Genomic DNA, 13,048 nt, shown 5'->3' with positions numbered 1-13,048 from the left:
GCCCTCTGGTTTCTGGAAGGGGGTCCAGAGACTGTTCAACACCAGAAAGCAGAAGCAAGAACAAAGGACAGGCAGTTTGTGTAGCTCGGTGATGGGGCTGCACTCGGGGGATGAAAGCTGGTTTGGGTCTGGGAAGATAGAGATGGCCTTGAGGGATTGCAATGCTAATACCTCCAGAGCCCTTCTGCCCACCCTCTGACATTACCAAGGTTACCTGTTTACAGGGAACAGTTCCTGCAAAAAGGCTATTAATGAAGCACCTCCAGGGTGACCCTTCTTCTGCCCATTTTCTCTGACCTTTTGGTTCATCCCCTGGCAGCTTTATGTACTCAGGATGGGGAGAGGAAAGAGGCAAGATAAGGGGAAGGAGGGCAGGAGAACCAAGAAAATCTAACATGTACAAAAGGGGCAGGCCACCCTCACTTCTTTGGATACCAACTCTGGGTCGGTCCCTTTCTTCCTCCCAGGAGAAATCTCTTTTTATTCTTTAAGTAAAACTTGATTTCTATGCCTGCCTGGGCATTTCTCGAGGTTCAATCTTCACATCTGGGGAAATGGAACTCAGAGTTGCTGGTATCATAGCAGCCCGCTAGCTGATGGTGCATGTCACTTCTTCATTTTTCTGGTGTGATCATGCCTCGGGGTCTCACCTGCCAGCCTTGGAGGGCAGGTGGGAGGAGCCCCAGCAAGGTAGGAATTCCTAGTAAGGGTTCTAGCTGCCATTGCCTTCAGAGCAGACCTTGCCCTAGTTCACACAACAAACAAACAAAACCCATCTCAGTGGGGGTGCTAAAAGCTGATCCCCTGGCAGAAGTGAGGAGAGGAATTAAGGCCAGAGCACCCTCCCATTGTACATGGTCTGTGTGAGGCCTCTGTGGCATCAAGCATGTGACGTTCCTGAGATCAGTGGCTGCAGCCCCTTGGAGGTGCTCCTGGCTTCCCTTCCCTCTGTCCCCAGCATGGGGTGCTCAGGCCAGGCAGATTGCTGAGATGGCATCCTGGAGCCAGCCAGCCTACTGCCAGCTGTTGTCTCCCTTCCAACTCAGCATCTCCAGGTGGGGACACTAACAAAAGAGGCAGGGCTACTCCCTAATCTGCAGGCTTAGGCGTGAGCTCCGGGGCACAGGGGCATGGGTGGAGACAGCTGCAGACTGCAGCCTGTCTTTCATGTGCGGAGCTGGGGACCTGCAAGAAATTTGTTCTGTGCCTGCTGCCAAATTTCCTCAAAGAACAATGAAAGCGAAGATGCTGTTTTGCAGTCCAGGAAGCTGGAAGGGGTGTGGTGGAGCAAGTCTCGGGAAGGTCAGGCAGACCACCGCGGGGAAGCTGCCTCCCCCTGGGGAGCAGGCGTCCTGAGACTGTGCCTTGCCCAGGCCCAGGCTCCTCTTTGAGGCCTGGAGTGGGGATCATGGCTCTGAGAGCATCGGGCAGGTTGTAGGAAGTGGAGCTCCAGCAGAGAGGAGCTGGCTTCTTCTTCCCAGTGTGGTTTTCACACAGTAACTTGGAGGTGAGTTTTGGGCATTGCTGCGACAGCTAAAGGCCATTGACATCATCACAATGCATCTTGGTTCCTTCAGGATTTTCGGGAAGACACATGGTGTCTGCCTTCTAGAGGATTCCAGTCTGTTTGGAAAATACCCGTGTACACAACAGAGTGACAGGTGGGCGGTGGGCTGAGACCATGGACGCTGGTGCTCACTGCCTGGTCTGTATGCTGATTGGCTACTTGCTGACTATGCACTGAACCTCAGTTTCCACCTCTGAAAATGGAGATGAACACCAGTACCTACTGTATGGAGCCGTTATGAGGATTAAATGACGCATAGTTTGCAGTAGAATGGCATCTGGCATCAGATGCTTGAGTGTTTGCAGAATAAATAACATGCAAGTAAAATTGAAAATGTGGGTCAAGACAAACAGGAAGAGACCACATTTAGGTTTTAAGAGGAGGTTTGGCAGTTTTCCATCGTGGGTGTTGTCTTTTATGCACGGTTTCTGTTACTTCCAATCTGTTTTAGGTTTGCGGGGAAGGCAAATGGGAAAGAATGTGATTCTGAAACGTACAAAGCTTGGAAAGACCCCACCTTGCCTGACTGAGAGCCACTGTCTTAGAGATGATGGCTGCATTCTTGCAAAGCATGGTGCCAATCCATTCCCAGACAAGTTCATGTGAATGGGAAGCTCCCAGTCTCTCCTGAAATCAGTGCTACTGTGTTGACAAGGAGAAGTTAGAAATAAGACTTGGCCAAGGTCCCAGAGCCGGAAGAAGTCCCAGGTCATGTGTTGGACATTCTACCAACACATCTTCCAGGGTTTGAACTAAAGCAGGCTTTTTCTCCTCTGGACAAGTAGATGTTTATAGAATGTTCCATCGTCCCTGGGATATGCCCTGGTGAGAAGAAGAAGGGGTCTGTAGCTAAGCAGGAAGTCAGAGTGCCGGGTTTCCGTGGCTCCAGCTTTGCTGGTGAGGATTTGCTGGAGGAAGACGTGCTTCCCCAGAGCCACAGGTCCTCAGAAGACCAGATCCTGAGGACCAGCCAGCAGAGGATCCGACCTCTCCACAGGAAGTCTCTCCAAGGGCCACAGGAGCAACATGGTGCCTGTAGCTTCAGGCTGTCGTGGGAAGAGGGCTACTGGTCCTTCTTACTCATAGCCCCACGGGAAGTGGCCAGACAGCCTAATGACACTGAGGACTTTGAGTATTTGACTTTGAGACTTGTCAGGCAGAGTCTAGAGGACTCCAGACGATTTCAATTTTGCTCAGCAACATTTTGAAAGCACACAGCTGAGTCAGTAACACCAGTAGCAACCACTACAAGGATTTACTTCCTCTTGTGAGTGCTTTACTAACTCATTTCTCATCAAAACCGGAGGAAGGAGGTAATCTTAGTGTCTCCATTGCATAGATAGGCAACCCACACCCAGAGGGGTTAAGTAACTTTCTCAAGGACACAGAGCTTATAAAATAATAGAGCTAAGATTCAAACCCAGATAGTTTGGCTCTAGAAAATCTTGCTCTTGACTACAGTATACAGGCCCTGAGTTATGTAAGTACATATGCTTTAAACACAATACGGGAAACAGTTAAAAATGGCACTGCTCAGCTTTGCTTCTGAGACCTATACAATTTACTTAAGGGGTTCCTAGTCACTAGACAAAGTAGCGGGGTACAGATGATAACCAAGCAACAAATGCATTATTCCAATTGCATCTGCTTTCTGGACTTTAGGTTCCGGTGGGGTCACACCCACCAAGTTTCCCCGTAATACACTTTTTACAGTGGTTGCTGTCAGCCCACAGTTCCACGCTAATGAGGTCTTTTTTATGAACAGTGGTTTTGTCATCTGAAGTACATTCGCTGTCCCTTGAAGCTCTGGGGCATCTGCAGATCTGATCAGCAGGTTTCCACTCAGGTCACTGCATGAAGCAATCCAGTGCTCCCGGGGCTGTGATTTAATCAGCTGCAGGCTCATCCCACTGCCGGGCCCCCAAGCTTGTCATAGGGAACTTCCATAGTCCAGGTTCCTCCTCAGCGTTGCTCTGAGCTGACCCGTCCCCCTCCTCACCTTTCCTCCCAAATTCTGTTCTCTCCCCTTATTTGGTATGTGTGTGGGTGTCCTTGGGGACAGGTTCTGCAACCAGAGCTGTTTGGCCTGCATTCCTCCTATTGTCCTCAAAACCGGCCAAGCAGAACAAACCTGCCTGAGATTCCCATTACAACGCCTGCTTTGGGAGTCCAGGGGCCAGCTGCAGTGGTCACCAGGGCAACCAGTGGTGCAGAAAAGGGTAACAAAAAAGAGCCTAGAGGCTCTTGACCGATCCTTCAGGAGTCAAGGAGTTGAGGGGAGGGCTGGAGGTCGGCTGTGAGAGAAGGTTGTTATTCAGGGGTGATTGTTCCAAATGTCAGTTGTGAATCCCTTTTGCCACCCTCTGGGGCCTGGCTAGCCCCCATCCAGCACCCCACTGTGCACTACCAGTATGTGCCTTCTATGTGTCTGCTTCGTCAGGGGTCCACTTGGCCCTTTAGAGCCTTTTCTTTTTTTGTGTGTGTTCCCGCCTCACACTTGACTGTCTTCAATCTCTCCCTCCCTTTCTCTCATCCTGCGCTGGGGATTCCTTTTCCTCTCCTTTCCCACATGTCAGAGTATCAGCATCAAAAGACTGAAAAAATTAAAAAAAAACAAAGTAAAATTGAAAATAAGGCCAGAGGAGGGGTCTGATGGTCTGAAGATGGGCTATTGGCAGATCTATCCCACAGCCTCTGCCTCAACCTCTAAATGGCAAAGGCAGTTATCTTTGGCCTGTTCAGACCATGTCTCTGGGTGATGATTTTGTGAGGAGTCCTGTGGTGGATTCCTTTCCAGTTGCTCATTGTATAACTGTTGCTGTTACATTCTGGAGAACCAGAGGGGGGTGTTTTTGCTTCAAAGACTGAGACTTAGGGCCGAGCCTTTTCTTTTCTCCATGTGCCCCTTACCGTCCCTGTCCCTGTCCAGGGAAGCCCTGTCTCAGGGTGTCAACCATCCCGCGGTGCCTGACCCTAGCTGTCTAACCTCACAGGGAATCCTCTGTGGGGTTTAGACTCTCATAACTCACTTGCCCAAGCACAGGCTTAAAACATGACCTTGCTTTTTTTTTTAAATATATTTTTTAGTTGTTGATGGACCTTGATTTTATTTATTTATATGTGGTACTGAGAATCGAACCCAGTGCCTCATATATGCTAGGCAAGTGCTCTACCACTGAGCCACAACCCCATCCCATGACCTAGCTTTTTATAGGTACTCTTCTCATTCCCACCCCATTTGCAGGCTTTTTTCCTGATTCCTTGAAGTTAAAATACTTTTTGTTAACTTTATATTTCTCAAAATATCCTGATCAGGAGAATCACTCAGAAACTTGTGTTTAGAATACAGATTTTTTTCCCACCTCAGATAGAGCAAATAAAACGCTGGTGTTTTGGAAAAATCACCCCAAGCGATGCTCTTGTTTGGGCAAGTTTGGGGAATGTAGCCCAGGGGATGCCTTTCCCTTCTCAGGTTTATCTCCTTATTGTTCTCACTGACCTCAGGTCACCCTTTCAACTGCAGTGTGGCACTGATCCTCACAAAGCTTTGCCAGCCTGCCCACAAATTGGCTGGGTCAGGGGGGCCCTGGTGAAGTCACAAGTGTCTCATGCTGGCCCCGTTGACCCTGCTTTGCCTCCTCTCCAATGTTGTCAGACCTGGGGTCATCCCCTAGTGCCCTTGGCCTGCCATGCTATGGATACTCTGTCTGTGCTGATCAGCTCACAGAAACCTGAGCTCCAGGAGGAGTCGGTGGGAGAACTCCAGCCTGTGCAGCCTACCAGGTGCCTCACACCTCCTGGTTGCAAGAGCTGGACACTGCTGTGTCACCAACCTCCAAATCCTATGGCGCAAAAGTATCTCATTGTGCTCATGGCTTTTGTTAGGAATTCAGAAATGGTTTGTGTCTGCTCTGAACTTTGGGACCTCAGCCAGGGACACTTAAATGGTTTGGGGTGACTAGAATGGCTGCAGGCAAATCCCAGCCTGTCCTTTGTGGGTGCACCAGAAGCCTTAGCTGGGAAGACTCCCAGGTTGGGCTCAGCTGAAATGGTGAATTCAAACGCCCACATGTGGCCCCTCCATGTTGCTTGGACTCCCCCAAATCATGACAGTCCCCAGGTGCTTTAGGACTCCCGAGTGAGCATTCTAGTGGCCAAGTGGAAGCCACATGGCCTTTTACCTCTTTGCCTCAATGCCGCAGTGTCACTTTCTCCATTGTTTAAAACAGCTGCAAATCCACTCGGATTGAGGGATTGTAGGCCCAGATCTCAACTGGAGGAGAGCAGAAGAATTCAAGGCCATGTTTTACATCTGCCACAGGAAGAAAGAGCCGTGACAGCTAAATGGAATACATGGAGCTGGGTTGGGACCTGGACTAAGAAACAAAGTAGCTCTAAGAGACATTATTGGGATAGTGGGAGAAATTTAAATATAGGTCATAGGTTAGATAATAGTATGGTATCAATACTGAAATTCATAATTTTTGAAAATGCAATTTGTAATTTTGATAATTGTGTTGTGGTTGTGAGAGAGAAACATACCCTCCTCCATGCACAAGGAAGAAGGTACCTATATAGAGAATGACAAGGCTAATGGGCAAATGTAACCAATTAGTGAGTTTAGGTGAAAGTATATGGAATTCTTCTAACTTCATGTAACTTTTCTGTAATTTTGAAATTATCTTAAAATGAAAAGTTACCAAAAAAAAAAAGTTACCAAAACAGAAACTTTCTGGAAAGTTCTCTTAAATGTGTTGAAGATGACCTGTGGTCCTTGAATGCACCTTCCCTGGGGCAGATGCCCTCTCTCTCCTTCTCGCTGCTTTAGTTGGGGGTGGGGGTGCTCTGGTCACAGCATGTGTACTTCCTCCCTGGGCTCATGGGCCAGCTACTGCCCTTGTGGGGACACTGTAAAATGTGACGTCTAATCCAGTTGACACCCTTGGTTTCTGTGTCCCTTTGTCTGCTAGCTGATCCTCAGCTTTGCACCTGCCTCTCCCAGACTGGTACAATTCTGACCATAAGTCAAGGGTGACCAGAGCCAGGCCATGCCCCCCGTTTCTGTTCTGGGATGGGAACCCAGCACTCGCCTTACCTTCATGCTCCAGAGAGACCTTTCATCATATCTTTGGGACTTACCCCAGCCACAGCCTGGATTCTGGTTGTCCTCAGACGGTCATGACCCGCATGTTCTTCTACTACTTCCCTTGATCTCGTTTCTTGTAACCAAGGATTGTCATGGACACATCAAGGTCACCTTTAGCTATGTCTCCCTCACTTGGATGTGATTTCCATTCCAGGGATCAAGGAAACCAGGGTCTCTTGTTTCTCCCTCTTCTCTTTTTTTTGCAACGCTGTCAGGTCTCTGGAGAGTCTCAGTCCCTCCCTGTCTCTCTGGCCCACACGGATGGGCTTTGGGAGGAGACTGTACTTTAATCTTCTACCTCTAATCTTCTAACTCTCCTTTTCCCACCGTGGTGGGAATTCGGGATCTTTTTTGAGTCAGAGACTTTTATCTATTAACCTGGAGGGGCAGCTTTTTTCTATTACCTGCCCACCAGCCTGCACCCTTTCTTGGAGTCAGGAAGCCCTAGATGGAGGCGGGCTGGTGTAATATTTGAGGATCTGGTGAAGGGGAGGCCTGTGAGCTGGGGAGATGGCTGCATGTCTGACTTTCACTGGTCCCTAACAAACAATGGCCCTCAGGTCTGGCCCTCAAGTCCTACCTGCAGAGGCAACATGCCAGGCCCCCAGAGAGTCTCATGCAGGTATTTCTGCAAGCCCTGGGGAGGGAGTGGGGGTGGTGGTCCTCATGTGTGTTCATGAGTAAATCCCAACCAGAGCGTTAGAGGCTTTAAAATCCAGCATGTGCCAAATTGTAAGCAAGGGGACTGAGGCAGTGGAGGGGTGACAAAGAGTCACCGAGGTCACTAAATGCTTTGGATCATAACTGTTTAGACATCTATAATTTCCGACTTTCTGTAATGTGTATTGAATTGGGCATTTTGTTAAATAGTTAGCACTTAGGGTGGTTTTCTTGGTTCACATACATCCCCTTTACCTCCATGGACATGCTGAAGAACAAAGTGTGTATGTGTTTGCATATATGCATGTGTATGTGGATGAGCGTGTCATGGCATACCTGTGAGTGCATGAGCATGTCAGTGCATGCCTAGGGATATGAGAGAGACTGAGTGTGTCAGCATATGTCTGTAAGTGTGTCTGAGTGTGTGAGTTTGTAAGTATGTGCCTGCATGTGCACTTGTATGTGAGTGTGTCTGAATGTGAGCCATGCCGGAGTGTGTGAATGTGTGTGCCAATGAATATGTGCATGTCTGAGTGTGTCAGTGCATATCTGAGTGTATGTGTGTGAATGTCTGAGTATGTCTTCATGAGTGTGTCAGTGTGTACCTGTGACTGTGTGTGCAAGTGTGTGCATACTTAGATGTGAGTTTGGGCATGTGCACACTCACAGGGGAGCCTTAAGGCACAGACATGGGTGGGTTCTAGGTCCTGGTGGGCGTGCTCAGGGCCTGGGGTCTGAGGAAATGGGTAATAAACCCCTGGAAAAGGCCCAGGAACCTCCAACAGAAGTGTGCACAACTCGAATGGGCACATTGAAAACCAAGGGCTCTGCTCTCCCCTGCTCCGTCACTGCACCTCCTCGTTCCCACTGAAGGGAATGAGACCACATGTCTGGAGGGAGGCCAAGAGCAGAGTATGCTCTATGTGGCCTCCTCAGACAAGAAAGAAGGGAGAGGGACAAAACAGAGATGAGTGGAGAGAGACTGAGTGGGGCAGAAAGACTGAGAGGAAGACAGCGAGAAAGAGACAAACCCGAGAGGAGTGGGAGAGAGAGGGTCTGAGGGCTGGGGAGGCAAGGGGGGGAGGGGCCAGAGCAGGCTGCAGAGTCCACCTGTCTACACTGACCCCTGAACTGGCACAGAGGAACCACTGGGTAGAACAGGTCTTGGCCTACGGGCAAGTGGCAGACAGGGATAGCTGCACCCTCTAATTGGGCCACAGCTGCCACAAGCAGGCCAGGAACCCCTTTGTTCCCCCAGGTGAGACTCACAGATCTGCTGACTGGTTCAGGAACCAGGTGCAGATGGAGAAATGCTGACCCGGTGACCCAGTGTGAATCTATCACAACATCTGTTAAGGGCCTGCTATGGATCCAGAGTCTCTGCCCAGTTCCTGCTCTGGGGTCACCATAGTGCACTCCCCAGGGCAGGGAGCTGGTTTCTGTTAAATCCAGAATATAATCAGAGAACAATGAGAAGCTGTGGTGTCTTTCCCTTTAAGGGATCCTGTGTGGAATCAGGGTGTGAATCATCTGCCCCACACGTTTACAAGGGAGTTGAGTAAAACCAACCTCCTAAGGATAAACCCTTCCAGGAAAGACTGAAAAAAAAAAATTGCTTCTCTAGCTGTGGAATGCAGTCAGCACCCTTTCTGTTTTTCTCAGTGTGATTAACTTGAGTGATCGTGTAATTAGAAACGATATCTTCTATTTTGGGTTATTTATGTTTTCCTCCCTCACTTGGTTCAAATAATCAAGAATGATCTGTCTACCAAAGAGGCTTCACTCACAGAGGACCTGTCCTGCTCCTGCCCTCCTGGGTCCCCACAGCAGAACAGACCACACCACTGTGCCAGGTGAGAGCAGGTGCCACCCAGCGCCGGAGCAGAGGGAGTCCGGTTGGGCTGTGGCCTGCTTCTCGCACACTCTTGTCTCCCTCTTCACAAATAGGGAAACTGAGGCACAGAGAACTGAAGCATCTCACCTACATTTCATAGTGAACTAGATTGGAGCCAAGCCACACTCCCATCACAACCCAGATGGCCTTGTGGGAGGGAAGTCAGAGAAGACTCTTCAGGAGGAGATGCCACCAGTCTTCAAAATCAGGATCAGGGCCTCATTTCTTCTGAGTTGAAGAATGAACAATTGAGAAGCACCAAGGCAAGAGCAAAAGTTTTATTTAAAGGCTTAAAGGCTAGGGGGGAGAGAGAGGTAGAGAAAAATAGAGAGAGATAGAGAGAGAGAGAGAGAATGAATACGAGAGGGAGAGACTCCTCTGGAGAGGAGGGGGTCCACAGCTGGTGCCTGAGGGAGTGGGGGTGTCTTGCTCCTTTTATAGATTTTAGGTTTCCTTTATTCTCATGCCCCTCCTCCTCTTATTTTGCCTACGTGACCAAAAGGGCAGGAAGAGGGGGGGGGTGTGATTGCTTGTGTTGGAAATGTGATCCTTCCCCTTCCCCGGGGAGGTTGTTACCAACCAGGTAATGGAGAGTGCTATCTACCCATTTCCTTTTCTTGATAATTATATACCTGTCCGTTTTCCCCAGTCTCAACACCTGGTGTAGGAGCTTTTTGGAGGAGGACGTGGCGGAGAAGGCCATCAGGGCTGCATGGGTGGGCAGAGGTAGGAGGTGGTTCTGGGGCTCCTGCATCATGAGAGAAGTGTGGATAGCAGAACGGTGTGTCTGAGCATCAGTACAGGTTGACTGTGCATCTGTGGACTTGCCTTTGAGGTTCCAGGATCCTGTGTCCTTTGCAATCACAGGGCACTTATGACTGGTCATAAAACAGCAGGTGACTGGTGAGCCAGCAGCTGGGCACACAGCCCTATGCCCTTTGGATTCCGGAGAATGTGATCAATCATAACCAGGTGCCAAGGATGTAGAAGTTTTGCAGGAGTGGGTAAAAACAATGGCACTGGGATGAGAAGATTCAACTAGCTGGTGTGACCCTGGGAAGGTCACCTTCTTTGTACGTATGTGTGCTAGTCAGCTTTCTGTCGCTGTGACAAAATACATGAGATAATCAGTTTATAAGAAGGGAAAACTTATTTGGCTCTATGGTTTCAATTCATGGTTGCCTTTTGGGCCTGTGGCAGGGCAGAACATCATGGCAGAGAGCATTTGATAGAGTAAAGCTGTTTACCTCATGGGGTCTGGAAAGCAGAGAAAGAGAGACAGAGGAAGGGGATGCAGTCCCAAGAGTATGTCCACAATGACCTCACTTCCTCCCACAGTCCCACCTCCTGAAGGGTCTGCCACTTCCCAGTGACAGTAGAGGCTAGTGACCAAGCCTTCTATACAAGGTCTCTAAGGGACATTTAAGGTCTAACCCATAACACTCAGTTTAGTCAATGGTCATACAACACATGCCCCACAGAGCGTTCTGTGCAAGTGCTGAGAGGTGCCGCCATTACCGGTGGTCAGAAGTTCTGGGTTCTGACTCTTATCTAGCTGGGCGTGATCTCCGAAAACCTCTCTGCACTTTCCTCTTCCCTGAGTCCTCCTTCCCCTTTGTGCTAAGCCTGACTGGTTCAGAGAAACCCACAATCACTGGTCTTTGGAGTGAGGTCGAGTTGGTGGGCAGGCCTGGTGTCCCGTCTCTGGACTCAGGAAGCCTCCTACCTGCATCTCCCTGCTCACCTGGCTGTGCAGCAGATGGGGTCAGCCTGGATCCTCTTCCCTTTAGATCACACTGTGCCGCTCCAGCTGGGATGGAGGCACCTACCTGTAGTCAGAGCCTGTCTCTGGCAGACCTCAGGGCTGGGTGTGGGTGATGATTGGTGGATGCACAGCCTCAGGAAGTCCCTGTTCTTGGATGTGTCAGGCACAGAGTTAGCGCCATATACCAGTGATGGGAGTCCCTGAGGTATGTCAGAGGCTAGATCTGCTGTTATGACCAGGCTGAAGGCCCTGACAGATGAACCCAGCCTGACTGCCAGAGGTAGTCCTCCAATCACTGAACACATGCCTCAGGGCTATTGTGAAGATTTTAGAAGACAACATAGAGAAAACTCTTAGCATGAATCTCGACATGTGGCAAGTTCCCAATAAGTTATGTTCTTAGGCATCAGTTCCTTCTTGGTCTGAGCTATTGAATATGCATATTAATTTCCCCATCTTTCCAACCAGGCGTACTTGATGATGCTGACTTATAAACCTAGATAGTCCACTGGCCTACAAGCCCCTCTCCTTGCTGAATTGTCACACCTGCTCCAGAAATTACCAGCCATGCAATGGAATCTCCTCAAATGGAGTGACCGTTCCACCTAGGGGGCTGGTCCATGCTGAGAGCACCGTTTATTCTTGGCTCACCTTCCACCTGCCCTGTTTCTCTCTCCTCCACCTCATTTCTGTTGGGAGCCTGGACTGTGCCGCTTTAAATAACTTTCACGAGGGAGACTGGATGACTCAGTGGCCAGTCACTGTGTGTATCCTTGGCGTTGTATTTAATCCCTCTGAACTTTAGATTCTCTATGCTGAACACAGGCAGGCACGACACCACTTATCAGACTCTGTATCAAAAGCCACGCAAGTGCTACGTGAGCCGGTTCCAAGAAGAGACACGAGGAAGTGTTTCAGTGCTTGTCCTGAGAAGGGAGGACTGGAATTTGGGAGAATGAACTCGGGTCCTCGGGAGCCAATTAAGGGAGAAGCAAAGCATGGCCCTTCCTGATGCCAGGGCTGGGCAGAGCTTGTGGCTTTGAGATCCTGATGGGTTTGAGAGATGCCCAACACACAGAGTTGAGGGCTGTTTGCTCCCAGGCCTGCACATGTGCTTGTACTTGTGTGTGAGAAATGACAGTGACAGAGAGGGTGAACCCAATGCCCAGTCATCCTCCAAACCCAGGAATGCCCTGAGGGTACCAGACACCCTCAGAGCTCCACTGCAGGATGGGGCAGGAACATCCCTAACTGCCTGGACAGACACTGGTCACTGGAAACCCTGGCTGTGGCCTCCTAAGAAGGTCCCTGGTGCCTTGCTCCCTCCCCAACTGCCTATGGACATTCAGCTGCTGAGGCTGCTGAGGGCTGTAAGCTGAGGAACCCCTTGTACTGCTAACGTCAAATTTCAGGATGGAGGAGAGTAGGGAGGAGAAAGTTGGGAATTCCTGGCCATAGTCAGGAACAAAATTGTTCAAACCCTTAGCTGTATACAAGTATGGTATTTATCAAATGGCTCTGTTCCTGGCTTCCCTTGCTAAGTCTACAGCATGAAGGGGGAAAAAGACCTAAATTGGAGTCACTGTTAAGATCCATAGGTGCCCTCCTGCTCCTCCCTGAACCCCCTGTCCTGACTGCACTTATTAGGCTGCAAATTTTTTTTTTTTTTTTTTAGAGTATGAGCTGCCCGTCATTATCCCTGGTCTGAGCCCAAGGTGTGAACAGGTGTGGTGAGGTGTGTCAGCCTAGTGGCTGTCAGGAGAAGAAGCTGTCCTCTCCATATCTGCACGCCTTGGGGCTTTGAGAACTGGGGTTCTTGTCACAGCCAGTGCAAGTCCCTCTTCCTCTCCTTGCCAATCCCAAACAGGGTTGATATTCAGTACATTGTGTTAATAAATGTCAACAGACTTGTTTCAAATGATAAAAAAAAGTATCAATTAAATTGTCTCTCATTTACCTGAGAAGATTAGACCAGCACACGGCACACAGCAGATCCCATAGATACTTATGGGACAG

General features: G+C 49.5%; 1 long non-coding RNA gene across 1 annotated transcript in view; it reads left to right on the top strand.

Moving 5' to 3' along the window:
• The first annotated feature begins 1,032 nt into the window (after nucleotides 1-1,032).
• Nucleotides 1,033-13,048, top strand: part of LOC125619551 — a 64,270-nt gene continuing 52,254 nt past the window's right edge. The window contains exon 1 of the long non-coding RNA XR_007351084.1: nucleotides 1,033-1,507. This is a non-coding gene — a long non-coding RNA (uncharacterized LOC125619551). The remainder of the gene's footprint in view (nucleotides 1,508-13,048) is intronic.

This window comes from Marmota marmota, unplaced genomic scaffold (assembly GCF_001458135.2).
Source record: "Marmota marmota marmota unplaced genomic scaffold, marMar, whole genome shotgun sequence".
Classification (NCBI taxonomy): Eukaryota; Metazoa; Chordata; class Mammalia; order Rodentia; family Sciuridae; genus Marmota; species Marmota marmota.
Note: the sequence above shows the minus strand (reverse complement) of the source record. Positions and strands in the feature narration are given on the sequence as shown.